General features: G+C 37.6%; 1 protein-coding gene and 1 pseudogene across 1 annotated transcript in view; both read left to right on the top strand.

The window, feature by feature from the left end:
* GPC6 (glypican 6) overlaps positions 1-14,935 on the top strand; it is a 1,077,716-nt gene that overhangs the window by 80,354 nt on the left and 982,427 nt on the right. The window lies entirely within an intron of this gene.
* Positions 1,000-1,596, top strand: LOC113920627 (annotated as a pseudogene).

The following is a 14,935-nucleotide window of genomic DNA, read 5'->3' as shown; positions in this document are numbered from 1 at the left end:
TTTAAGCACCCCCAATTTATTCAGCTTGAGTGGTGGCTCCCTGTTTTATGCTTTTTTTGAGACCCCAGTCCTAAGAACCAAAAGTGGTATTTACTTTTAAGATTAAGCTGGAGCCTGCATGGAACCTGCCCCTTTGCAGTGTTTATGTGGAGAAAAATATTGCAAGGATTCATGCACAGCAAATGGGCAATTAGAGTTTTGTAGACCTGTGTCTGTATTTTGAAAGACCTAGGACGATCTTTGGAGAAACAAAAAATGCCAACACTTAGGAGCACACTAGAAACTGAAAAGGTGTCTTCAGCCTTAGTTTATTTGGATTTGTATATTAAGATTTTTCCGTCGGTTAGCTCATGCAGAAATACACGCCCCCCCCCGCCAGGAAAATTAGGAGGTAGTTTTCCTATTAGGTGTTTGATTTCCGTATCTCATGATTGTTTATGAAAATGTATTGGCGCATATTTTAAATTTTCATAATTAATTTTGTTATTTTTAAGCCCTAATATAGCTTTTCAGAAGTGCAAAACCCAATACATTGCTTTATACTTACAGGCAATAAGGATTCAATATAATCCAACTTGATTTGAGGAGTTGAGGATGAAGATGGGAACAAGGAGTGGCTTACACTTCAGTAAAGGTGGAACATGAGATGTGGTTGGGGCAGATGAGTGGGACAGGTAACACTTAGGAATGGGCCGTGGCCATCCTCAGGCACTGAAACTTGGCTTTTTCCTCTGTGGGAGATCACAGTTTTAAAGCATTATGGAGAGTGTAAGAGGATCATCTGATACGTGTTTTGGGAACATCAAGGTAGTAGTAATGTAGGATGCATTCATTTTATTTGAGTGAAACACAAATACTGATTGTGACTCACAATCAGTATTTGTGTTTCATGAAAACCAAATTCCTGTACTGATAGGAGAAGGAATCAGAGCCTGAGAGACTCATTAAGAGACTCTAGCAGTATGGGGTGATTCCGGAAGAAACGAGCATGGCATGAACATGGAGAAGCAAAAGAAAGCAAGAACGTATGCGACCATGAAGTGAATGCTTAGTCTCCAAGATCAGAGGCTTAAAGAGAAGGACAGATTAAAACCTAAAAAGAAAGAAAAGAAAGATCCCAGTACACTCAAGGAAAGAGAAGTCCCCCAACATCCTTCCTGTTTATTCTTCCAATATAACACACAGCTGGGCCCACCTTACCACATCCTGGTTGATACCAACTTTATCAACTTTTCCATTAAAGCGAAACTTGACTTAGTATAGTCAATGATGGACTGTCTGTATGCCACGTGTATCCCTTGTATAACTGACTGTGTAATGGCTGAAATTGAGAAACTGGGGCAAAAGTATTGAGTGGCTCTAAGGATTGCCAAGGATCCAAGATTTGAACGATTACCATGTATACACAAAGGAGCCTATGCAGATGACTGCTTAGTACAGAGAGTAACTCAGCACAAGTGTTCCATTGTGGCCTCAGTTGACTGGGACCTTAAACGAAGGATCAGGAAGATCCCTGGAGTTCCCATCATGTACATTTCTAACCATAGGTACAACATTGAGCGGATGCCAGACGATTATGGAGCCCCTTTGTTCTAATTCTTAAAAGATAGAGTTCCTCTGCCTTCCTTTACCAACTTTTTATGTTGCCAGTTCATATTAGCAATATGCTGTATCATGAATTACTCTTCTTACCCATTTGCTCTGTTATGAGCTGACTATGGTTAAATACACTCACTTCTTGATGTTTTGAAGTTGATATTTTGTATCATTTTAAATATTGTTGCATCTTTTTATAAACCAGATGATTGCTCATATAAAAAAAAAAAGAGACTCTAGCAGTTGGATACAGAGGAGGGACACAGGGGCATATCTGCCTGGTTACTAGTTTTCTTCATTCAATAGATATTCATTAAGTTCTGAGTAGTCACTAGGTGCTAGGTCATAATGGAGAGCAACACAGACTGCCTCCTGGAGCCCAAGACATGTAAGACAGCCTCCAGTCTCTGCTTGGGTGACTAGTGGAAGCTGACGCAGTCAGCACTGTAGGAATCGTGGGGCAGAGGTCGGTGGGGGGGGTGGTTGGGGAGAGGCTTGTGTGTGTGAGTTGAATGGTTTCTGAGCAGTTGTGGATGGCATTCAGTGTTGGAAGGACTGAGGTGAAGTACTTGGATTGGGAGACTTTGGGGTTGGGAGGTCTAGGCCAGTGCTTCTTAGACCTTAATGTACATTGGAACCACCTGGGATCTTATGCAAATTTTGCTGCAGTAGGGTTTGGGTGGAGCCTGGGATTTTTCAGTTTTAACAAGCTCCTGTTTGCTGCTGATGCTGCCTGCCCTTGGAACAGTAGTTGGAGCTGCAGAAGGGTAGTTGAAAAGCTGGTTAAAAATTGTTGAATGTTGAAAATGAGATGGAGAACTCCTTCCTCTGGGAGAATATCCACATTATTTCCCTCTGTCTCTGTCTCTCTTTCCCTCTCTCTGCATATGTGTGTGTGTGCGCGCGCACACACACACACACACACACACACACTCATACAAACTTCAAGCTTTATAAGATCTTATAAACAAACTATTTGGGAGTGGAACCATTTACAGATTGGGGAATGCCTACAGATGTGTATGTATGCCTTCATTTACAATAAAATTGCTTTTCCAGAAAGTCCATAATCTCCAGGTCATCTGGAAAATATTTCTTTATGTCAAACATGGACAGAACATATTTTGACTTTACTTGCAATTGTCAAAGGGGAATAATGAACTCTTATTCACAGATAACCATTTCCAAACCATACTTTATTTTTAAGTGTCGACTTTTCAACTCTAATCCATAAAATCTGAGAGGCGGTAAAAAAAGATAAAACAAAATGTCCAGCTAAAATTTTTAAGGAATGTGTTTCTATGAGGGAAATACTCATAGAATGTGTGCCGTGTTTGTGGCCTCAAGGGAAAAAGATAACAAGTGTCATTTGTCCAATAAATATATATAATTGCATATCATCTTCTGACCCTGCACTAAAAAACAGTAGATGTTATTGGTTTTTTACTTTTTGGTTGTCTCACAAGGCAAAGCAGTTAAGAAGAAATCCTCAGCTTTTTATTCTTTTGCATCTAATATGAAAACAAGGATGAGAATATAGAACAGGGCTTTTCTTCGATGCAAGGAATAACTGGGAAGTTGGATTCCTTTTAATAGCTTTTGATGTGTTGGAATCCAGTCAATGTTTACATAGTAAGTAGTCACTTGACTTAAATTTATCTTTTCATAAGCATTACTTACTCCTGCAGTGACGAATGAATGTTCTCTTTGCTCTGAACATTGCCTATATAAATTATTAGGAGAAATGGAGTAAATATTACCCTCCTTCTTCTAGTAGGGATATTTTTCTGATGGGGACCTGTTTGTTCACTGTAGCTGCTGGGATGGCATGATCAGGGTGACACTGAAGACACTCTAGGAGTAAGACTTTCTACTTCTTGGTTGGAGTTGTAATTTTATTTTTGTAGTTTTATTTCCTTTCACACTGTTCATTGACTCTACTCTCATTTAACAGGGGAAAAAAAAATCAATTGCCTAGAGGAAGATAGAGATGGTCCAGCCTCATTAATAGACCAAAACCTCATTAGGGAGATGACTGTTGCATAATGAAAGGTGCTTAACGTCAGAAGACCTGGATTAAAATCCTGGCTCTGTTCCTTGCCAGTTTAGAAACCATCTCAGAGCCTTGGTCTCCCCAGCATGGAGTTCTGTGCAGGAAAAATGTATTTATAATGTAGTAATATGTGTGCCATGAGGAAATATTCTCCAGTCCCTGCTGAGGTGATCTATGGAATGTTCTATGGGGAATCAGGGGAAGGGATGTAGAGCTTTGAGGAAATGTGTAAAGATAAAAAATAACCTCTGATAAATGACCATTTTGAACACACAGTATCTTTTTTTATATATTCATATTTATAATCTTTCCAAACTATGAAGTCTTTTTCTTTCTCCAGCCTCATTTCAGTATCAGTATCAGTAAATTTTGGTAACTTGCACTTTTTTCCCCACAAGACATCTTTATTTCTTGTTTGGGTCCATATTAAAAATAATTTAACTAAGTTATATAAAGACATAAAGCAAATTCCTAGGTGCACGTAGATGCATAAAGCTTATAGCCACTCATATTCTACACTTTCAGATACAAAAAACTCTACCCTGTTTTTCTACTAAGGTTAAAATGTGTGTGTGTGTGTGTTTGTTGTATTCCATATGTGAAAAACAAATGTAGTCTACAAAGATTATTTTGTTTCTATTTCGCTTAAAATGTTGCTCAGTCTGAAATAAATATAAAAATTTGGAAGTATCCTGACCAGTAGCCAGAATTTAGGAAATATGATGGTAAAATATGTTTACCTGTCATATGTTTATTAAGTGCTGAATTAGTATTGCAGAAGACTGTGTAACATTGGAAGAATTAGGGATTTCGCCTCAAAAGTTCACTGCATATTTCTAGGCTTTCTCTCGACAGCGTTGAAATGCCAGGAAGTAGATTTTACATTCAGTGATAGTCATCAGAACTCAGGGCTGCAGAATCTGATTTTGTATATAAGTCAAAGACCAGGGTAAATTTGTGTATGTTTTTAAATATTAGAGGAAATCTTTACAAGAATTATCTTGTGTAAAATCGCCTATAAAATTTCCTCCCATGGTGACCTAGCTTAAACTTTGTACCCTGAGACGTACTAACCAAAAATAGATACTGAGGACTTTGTTCATTTCCCTTAATACATTGGCCCCAGGGAAACTCAGAAACTCAAATTTACTATGTTTTGTGGTCAGCCTAATTGCCCACAGAGAAAATTTTTTTAATTTCTCTTCTGATTTTGATCCTGAGTATAAACAAGGTAATTTATGACAGGTAGGCAATGTTTTTGATACTTGGATAATAAAGTAAAAGCCAGTTCACTGGTCATTATTAGTAGCTACTATAAATTGTAAATGGATTAAGTGCTCATAATTATGTAAAATGGTTAGTTTTTTCTTTGCACTTCATCTACAAACAGGGTTGGCTACTTTGTAAACACCATCCCTCTACTTTCTGTTCTGTTGATCAGCTACAATATAAAAAGCTGAGTTGCATATTAAAATTAGTTTGATTGCTAATAGGGATTTATGTTATTTCCTAAAGTTCCTAAGGTTAGACTTTATTAGTGGATCTTCTCTGTTTCAGTAGTTAATGGTGAAAAATGACTTGTTAAAAAAAAACTCCAAAAAACAAAATTCAACTGAGTAAATTTTAAAGATCTTATTGGCTTTATGCCACGATTCATGAATTGGGGAGCATCTTATCTAGCAGGTAGAAAGGAGCTCTGAAGAGCTGCACGGAATGAAAGACTTTCATAGGAAAAAGTAGGGGGGACAAAGAAGTTACTAGGAAAGAATGGGTTGTTTCAGGCAAGGTCACCTTCCTTTGAGAGATGACAGGGATTTATCAGAGTACCTCACTAGGGCTGGCCAGGTAATTCAGATTCCATTCCTGGGACAGGTTCACACTGTGAATCTTGCTTTGGTTATGTGGGCTTAGCACAAGTGACTCTATTTTGGATCTGTTGTCACTTTTTTAATGGGCTTAAAGCAGAGAGCCTGTAGGGCGCCTGGGTGGCTCAGATGGTTAAGCGTCTGCCTTCGGCTCAGGTCATGATCCCAGGGTCCTGGGATCGAGTCCCACATCGGGCTCCCTGCTCCTTGGGAGCCTGCTTCTCCCTCTGCTTCTCTCTCTAAAGAAGAAAAAAAAAAAAAAAAAAAAAAAAAAAAAAAGCAGAGAGCCTGTATTACAGGTCTTGCAGGGAAGAATGGAGTATTTTGTTGATATTCCTAGGGCTTCTTTATTGTTATCATGCACTCTTTTTTTTTTTTTTTCTGAATAGCTACCAAAAGAGGCAAATGGTTAAATGAAAATGAGTTCCCTGAGAGTGTTAAGTGTCCATCAAACACCATCAATTTGCTGTCCTTTTTCCTGGTTACGTAAACCTAACAGGTAAAGGAACGAAGAAATAAAACCTTAGTTACAAAGGTTTTGTAACATTAAATCTATACAATAATGAAATTATAGACAAATCCATTGTGTGTGTGGTTTTTAAAAAGGTTTATTTATTTATTTTAGAGAAAGAGAGTGTGTGAGTACATGGGGGGAGGGGCAGAGTGAAAGGGAGAGAGAGAGTCTGTTTTAAGCAGACTTCACACTGAGTGCAAAGCCCAATGTGGGGCTCGATCTCATGACCCTGAATCACAACCTGAGTGGAAACCAAGAATCTGAAGCTTAACTGACTGTGCCACCCAGGCACCACGGCCCCCGCTTTTTTTTGAGAGAGAGTTATGTGCACATGCCCACGAGGAGAGACAGGGAGGGCCAGAGGGAGAGGAGAGAGAGAATCTTAAGCAGACTCCATGCCCAGTGAGGAGCCTGACTCAGGGCTCGATCTCACGACCCTGAGATTATGACCTAAGCCGAAATCAAGAGTTGGAGGCTTAACCACTGAGCCATCCAGGCACCCCAATGAATCCATTGTTTAGGAAAATTCCAGAAAGTCTAGGTCATATTTTATTAAAATTAAAATATCTACTTCACAGGTGTAAGTTTTATGAGTGAGGGAGTTTATACTCTAATTATCTTACTGCACTAATTAAGGCCAAAGTTAGCATAAGTTAACGTAAGTGTAGAAGAAGAAAAAGGCTCCTCGTGTGTTTTAACATGGAAGCTTTTTGCATTGGGAGTGAGGTAATTCATTGTGCAAGAATGTCTCGCATATTATGGGATGTTCAGTATCTGAAGTTCCCACCCACTGGATGCCAATTGACCCTACCTGTCATTGTGATAATCAAAACTGCTTTCATAGATTTCCAAATGTTTCCAGCGGGGCTGCTAATTCATGCACTGAAAGTCACTACTTTAGGAGAGAAATTGTTCTCTTTGTTTGATGGACAAATGAATGTAGCACTAATAACTCTGATAAGACTCATATGTTCATTGTATTTTCAGAAGGTCTTGGGAATAAATATTTGGAGATTGGATTTTTGCTTTGTTTCAATCTTATTTGTTACTCTGTAGTGTGTTATGCCTATTAATGAGTGGTATACTTTGAAGTTCCTTCCCCCCTTCCTCCCTTCCTCCTTCCCTCCCTCCCTCCCTCCCTCCCTCCCTTCCTTCCTTCCTTCCTTCTCTTTCTCTTTCTTTCTAAAAATACTTTTGTATTACATTGTTTTCAGATCCCAATTAGCCTAAACTTAATTATATATGCATCAGTTACTTATCTTCTTGTGTAAATGGAAATTGTCCATTCTCAGTGGCATCTCCCAAATTGAAATTTTCCTTGTTCTATTATATTTTTAAATGTGAATTTAAAAAAATGCTGCTCTTTATCTCTCTTTCTTAAGAAGCTTGGTGGAGGATGATTCATCGTCAAATTGAGAAAGGTTTGGCATGGATATAAATTTACATGAGAAATAGCAGTTGACTTTTATCACCTTTCAGAGCAAATGTATTTGTTCTTCTCTTCTAATATAAACATATAAATATCTAGAGAATTTTAAATCATCTTTTGTCCTCCTGAAAGCGTTGTTTTTTCCTCATTTTTCTGTCTTTCATTATTTAAATTTCATGAAGCAATGGAGTTGTAGTCATATTATTTACTCTCCATTCTGCTGCTTCCAAATATGCTCCTCCCCAACTAGCTATTTTTTAGCAATTTCTTCATCTACCACAACCTTACATACTTTGATAACCACTTCTTTAAAAAGTGTTTATTATAAAATTTATCATATAGATAAATTATTTATTGTGCATGTATAGTTTACATAGTAATAAGAAGGCAAACACTGTAAGCTCACCACCTGCTGGTTAAGACAAAATCATTATCAGAACTTCATCATACTTTTATTATATACTCCATAATTACTTTTCTTTTCACTGTTCTGTGGCGGTTAACTTAATACTGAATTTTGTAAATCACTCTTATGCTTTATATATAGCTTTACTATACTACCTATGTATGTATCTGGAAGCAATATTCTCTTTTGCCTGCCTTTGAACTTTAGAGTTTAGTGATGTTTAGTGATTTCTTTTAAGATTTTTTACTCTGTTTCAAGGTTCATCGATACTGATACTTGGATTTAGTTTGCTTATTTTTCTCTACTCTATGAGTAGATACAATACCACTTATTTGTCTAATGTACTGTTGATTGACCTTAGAGTTATGAATCTCACATACTTGATATTATAAACACTGTTTCTGTGGACATTCTTTTTTTTTAAAAGATTTTTTTATTTATTTGAGAGAGCGCAAGCACGCATGTGAGTGCGTGAGTTGGGGCAGGGGAAGAATCTCAAGCAGATCCCCCACTGAACATGGAGCTGACCAGGGCTCAATCCCATGACCCTGAGATCATGACCTGAGCCAAAACTAAAAGTAGGACACTTAATCGACTGAGCTACCGAGGTACCCCTCTATGGACATTCTTATACATGTCTCCTGGTTGATACATGCAGAAGTTTTTTTTTGGGTTTATATGAGGATTAAAATTGCTGGATTATTTGCCAAGTGGTTGTACCAATTTGCACACCACCTAGTTGTAGATGCCATAGATTTAGATTTTTGCCAAAATATTAAATGTGAAGTATTATGGGGGTTTTTGTGCTTACTCTTCAGCAAAATTCTTGTTCATGTATTTAAACGTTTTTGTCCTTGGTTATTATCTTTTTGGACTGATTTGTAACAGTTTTTAATATATTCTGGTTATGAATCTTTTGTTGGTGTTTTAGGCTATAAATATCTCAGTTTGTGGCTTTTCCTTTTATCTTTTTCTTTTTGACAAAGAGGATATCCTTCATTTATTGTAATTGTATTCATCAGACTGTTCCTTTTATAATTAATTTTTTTGTGTATTGATTAAGAAATTTTTCACTGTCATAAGATTATAAAGATATTCCCTTGCAACTTTTATGTTGTTTGTAAAGTTGAATCCATTTTATTTATTTCTATATGTTTAACCACTACTTATCTTCATTTATTGACTAATCCATCTAGCCCTCACCTATCTGCAATGCCTACTCTGTCATAAATAGAATTTTCTTATAGTGCATGTTTATTTTTAGGCTTTATTCTGTTTTCTGAGGGCATAGCAAAAGCACATTATTTTAATTACTATAGTTCTAATATAAAAGTCTTAGTGTTCTGTTCACCCTGTTTTTCTGGAGTGTCATAGTTTTTCATGGCCCTTTACTCTTCCACATACATTATAGAATCAGCTAATCACAATCCATGGAAATCTCTGCTGAGATTAGGTTGGAATTAGATTGAATCCATATATTTATCTTGGGAGAACTGACATCTTTCTGATAGTGAATCTTATTATCTAACAACATGTAGAACTCACCATTGATTCAGGTTTTTTAAAAAATGTTTTTCAATACATTTTTATTAATTTCTTTATAAAAGGCTTACAAAACAATCCCAACTCATCAGTTATGCTTCTCATTATATTTTCAGATATCCATGTTGAAAAATTGTATATTTTACTTTAATGTTAATTGACCCTCCCCAAAAGTAAATATAATGACCAAAAGTAAATGGGCAACTGGTTACACAGCCTTCTCTCCCCACCGCCTCTCAGGGCAAATGTTTCTTCCAACCATTGAGCCATCTTGGGACTCACTCATCAAGTCTATTGTTATCTGCATTCTACCTGCCCATAGCATGGCTAATTATTATAATTTTTAATTAATTATAATTAATAATTATTTAGAGGGCAGGTGTTTCTCCAGATACTAATAATTAGTTGTATATTCAGTTTTCTTTTCTAAAATGTATGTCATATGCAGTACAAATACCCCATCATATTATACAATAGAATAAATAGCTAATACGATATTTCCTCCTTAGTTGATGCTAACTCTACACAATTCTCTGGCTCATTATCATCATAATATCCTGCACATTGTTGAGGTATCTTCAGCTTTACCACGTTCTTTCAACTTCAGCATTTCTTTTGGATGGCCCAACAATATTATTAAGGCAGAGCATGTGTTATGATTTTCATTTTGAAGAGGAAGAAGTGAAATTTAGAAAAATGAAGTAATTTCCACAAGACTACAGAACTGGTGTCTAGTAGAGGTAAGCCTCAATCTCAGGTTCTGACTTCAGAGCCAGTGTTCCCGCCTCTACATGGCAAGCGTGGTGGTGGTGGTAGGGATTGTGGAACCATAGGCCAAGTAGACCCTCCAACCTAGTTTGTAATTGTTATTCAGTTTATCTAATGTGAAAGCCTTAGTTGGTGCCTCCCAGCTATCGTCTTTGGGGGGTTTCCTGCCTCTGTCTAGCATTGTACCAATTTGTACCTGCTTGCCTTCCCAGTTCCTGTGGGCATTTGAGTTTGTGATCTCAGCCCTAGAATAAGCCTGGCATTCCCTGTTGTAGGTTTGATTTTTTTCTTCCTTGTACTTGTTACCATTTGTACTTGTTCTGATTACTTATCACCAGACAGATCTTACAGACTGCTTTGCAATTCTATTATGAAAGACAGGTAAATTATTATTCTCATAAGAATAGGCACAGAACACGGAATACAGTGCCTTGCACTCAATGTGTGCTTACTAAATATTAATTGATGATGGAAAAGATTTAAATCTTCCCCTAAATAAGAAGATTTTGTAGTTATCTATCAAAATCTAATTTTGTTGAAGTCACTTCATCTCATTGTGAGAGGATGCAGCTCAGTTCGACAGATAAAATGTTACCAGCTCATAAAATCAAACTTGCTCTGTGTTTGGTCCTATATGGAATTTTGTCAGGAAAGTCTTGGATTATGTTGCTACTATTGGCAGGAAGTTATATAAAACCTGTGCATTCGGAAGATCTTTGCACGAGATATGGTTGACATGCCACATTTTTATAGTGATGCCATTTTTATTCCAAGTGGAGATGTTTCTCTTTGTCCTCTCCTCCTAGAACTCTTCCTACGGTCTTTACCAGAGTGATATTTGTCCCTCCAGATTTGGATGTCTTCCAGTAATTGAGAGCTTTCCTTAGCACCAAAAATTAATTGAGCTGCAATTAAGAGGAGTAATCATTGATGAAAATGATGCCCCGTTCACTCCGGAAAGGTAGGCTGCTTTAATCCATACCCTCCTTCAAGGTTGCCTTTTGAATTCTAAACAATGGGATTCAGTGTAATCCTTCCTCTGTTTGTAGGAAGCTCTGTTTTATTTGGAGTTTATAAAGGGAGCTCTACAAGGTAAAACTGCTGTACAAGTGCTTTTTTTATGTTAAGTCCATGTATTAATCAAAACAGCTGTGTGGGTTACTAGGTAGACTATAACACCAGGTGGCAATAAAATGTCTTCCTCATTACAATCAATGCCGATGAATTGCAGAGACCTCCTGTCCGTGACGGCCCTTCTCGATGGGCATCCTCACTCGGTGGTAGGGAAAATGAGTATGGGTTGTATGAAACTATTTCAGCACCACCCTGAGCTTAATAGTGCTGTTTTCCATTGCTTGTAACAAGCTGCGCTGGAGCCATAAAATGTTCCAGCTGACAAACGCTGTCAGGGCTCCTTCAGTGCAGAGACCTTCTGTGGATTCAATGTGGTAACTTTTATTTTAGTGATGCCAAAACACACATCCGCTCTTGCGTGTTCAACACACAGTGTGCTCTCTGGAGCCATCCCGTCAGCCACAAATCATGGTCACTGTCCCATTCCCGTAACCGCTAATGGCAAAATTCTTCAACTAAAAGCTGTGGAGGTTATGCTGACTCTTAACAATTCATTTTCTCCCAGAAGTAAACTACCTGCTGTTAAGTCATTGAGTTTGTTTAGTTTGATTTTCAGTGTATAGTATTAGATATGAGTTTATCATAGAGACAAAGGTTCAAGCTAAAAAGGATAATTTTTTTAAGATTTTATTTCTTTGTTTGAGAGAGAGAGAATGAGCTGAGGGGAGGGAGAGGGAGAAGCAGGCTCTCTGCTGAGCAGGGAGCCCAATGCGGGACTCGATCCCGGGACCCTGGGATCATGATCTGAGCTGAAGGCAGATGCTTAACCGACTGAGCCACCCAGGTGCCCTTAAAAATGATAATTCTATGAAAGATTTAAGGAGATGCCCATATGTGGCTCAGGGTTCAAGTTTACACAGCTACTTATTACTAGTTCACCAGTAGGGGCGCCTGGGTGGCTCAGGCAGTTAAACATCTGCCTTTGGCAGGGGTCATGATCTCAGGATTCTGGGATCAAGCCCCCCGTCGGGTTCCCTGCGTAGTGGGGAGTCTGCTTCCTCCTCTCCCTCTGGCCCTCTCCCCAGCTTGTTCTCTCTCTCTCTCTCACAGAAATATTTTAAAATATTTTAAGATACTGAAATATTTTAAAATATTAAAAATTAAATATTAAAAAAAAGCACAATACATGTGCTTTTCTGTCCCAGGTACTGTTCTGAATGTTTACCTTATATGTATTTATTTCATCTTCACAAGAAACCTCTTTATTTGGTGTCATTGTCCTCATTTTGATGAATACGAAAAACTAAGGTATGAGAGATTAAATAATCTGATGCCATAGACAGGATATGGTAGAACCTCTGGTTAAATTTGTGCACTTAACCAAAATTAATGCCTCCATATTGGCTGAAGTGAAATACACATACTCTTGGCATTGAAAGGGAACACACATACTGAATGTCTACTGCTCTGATGGAGATTTTTTTTTTTTTTTTTTTTTTTTTTTTACAGTTAACCAAGAGAACAGATTTCTTCTATTACCTGTAGTTTAGGATTATAGAGTTTAGATTACCTTCTGGTCAGGATTTCCAAGGCTGAAAATGGAGAACAGTTGGAGGAGAAAGAGTGGAGTCTTCTGGATTCCATTTTCCTTCTCTTTATCGTGGATCTTTCTTCTTCCAAGCACTACTACTGTCTGCAACCTCAGTTGGTGTTAAATTCACTATAGAATTGGATTTCAGTTGCTCTCCTTAATAGCTGTGGGGCATCCCTTTTCAAAGGACTCACTAAAGATTCTTTTTGTTTGTTTCTGCTAACTTAAACACCGATGTTTTATAATATTATGAGGAAACTACTGATTTGAAGAATTGGGATTCATGTTTCTTTTCCTTTTTGGATTCTATAAATATAAATCAGCAAGTAACAAAAAGAGCCGTTCCACCTGTGAAGTTATTATCCCCAGTGAGTTGAATATGGGCATTATAATTCACCAGTAGTTGATGATTGAATGGATCTAGAGGAAGAATGAAAAGGTAGATTTTAAAGATGAATATACAACATTAATAATTTTCTCAATAAGATATATTTGAAATGGAAATCCATGACAGGAAGCCAGACTAGGAAATCAGGAAGTTTGGATTTTGCTCTCCCTCCTCATCAGTTTCTCACCTTCCTTTTCGATTCGTGCCTTTGCCAAAGCTTCTTACATGTGTTTCTGGAATGTTTCCAGTAGACCTTTGGAATTGCACTTTGGTTTTCAGGCAGTGATTTCTGCCCTAGCTGAATTTTAGATATGAAGGTCATTCATCTGTATCCTGGAAGGATGATTCACATATTTATGTTCTAGAAAGTAGACTGAAAAGAAAAATTTGCTACTTTATTAATTAGGGCCCTTTCACATTTTGTATTCTCCAGCTTAATCATTTGCTTGTTTGAACTAAAGTCATCTTCCTTAATCACCATCATTAGTGGCTGTCCATGAAGGATTATCTCTCTGAATTTTATAAGCATGTTAGAATTTAATGCATTTTACATTCCCCCTTAGGGATTAGACATCATTCCATATTTTACTATACCAATATATATTTTTTAAAGCATGAGATTAACTAAAGTAATGTTCTACCTTGGTGATAGAGGGGAAGCCTCCTCCCCTCATTGGGTAGAGGGAGCAACTGGGTAACTAGGGGATCCAGTCTTGGTACCATTTTATAGCTTAAGCTTCCCAGGGCATTTCAGAAAGTTTACTTCTTCAGAGATGAGAATTTGGTATTCTCATCACTTTCATGTTGAACTTTCCCAGGGATGAACAGTTCATTCACTGTCTTTTGGAAACAGCCTGTTACACTTTGGGCGTCATTTAGAAATTCTTCCTTATAACCAGCAGAGTGTTCATGGCCTTCACTGCTTCCTAGTTTGGATCTTTAAGATGACACAAAACAGATCTATTCTTTTTCTACCTGATAGTCTTCCAAATATCTGAAGCTGCCTTAATATTCCTGTGATTATTCTCCTGCACATTGGGTCATGCCACCATTTCCCATATTCCATATTTTGGAATGTGGGAAATCTCTCATGATCATGGTTCTCCTCCTCTGTCCCTTGTGCATATAAAAATGGACATTGGATTCTAGAAAGAAGCACCATCATCGTGCACACACACATAGCACTTTCTGGCTTACTGTGTGTTTATGTGTTGTCGTTTCATCCTCACAGTGAAACTGGCAGACACAGACCTCTTCTTTGTACTCATTTTTGTCTGAATAGACTCAAAGCTCTAGGCAGGCAGGATCTGGTGCTGGTTTTTATTGAATCCCAACTCCATGCACAGTGCTTTGTATACAGTAGTGACTTCCTAAACAACTGTGGAGTGAATGAGCCCCCACTCCTCACCCTGGAGTTGGCACCAGGAGGTGGAGTAAGTTTCAGAGCTTGGGAGAGTGGTCAGTTTGACACAGGGCTTTAGAAAAACAATTTGTGATTTGTTTGTTTGTATTGTTTGTGTACTTCAGGTTCTTCTAGTTTTTCCTGGGCTTAAAATGACTATCAGTATTTTGCACACTCAAAGCAATAATGTTTTAGTCTAATACAGGCTCATATAGAAAAAAAAACAAACCAAAACAAAACCTCTCTCCTTTTCTCAATTTATGAAGTTAGGAGTTTAAAAAATTGCTTTTAAAAGGAGTATTAATCC

This window comes from Zalophus californianus, chromosome 3, assembly GCF_009762305.2.
Source record: "Zalophus californianus isolate mZalCal1 chromosome 3, mZalCal1.pri.v2, whole genome shotgun sequence".
In the NCBI taxonomy this organism is placed as follows: Eukaryota; Metazoa; Chordata; class Mammalia; order Carnivora; family Otariidae; genus Zalophus; species Zalophus californianus.
This window is presented reverse-complemented; position numbering and strand designations above follow the sequence as displayed.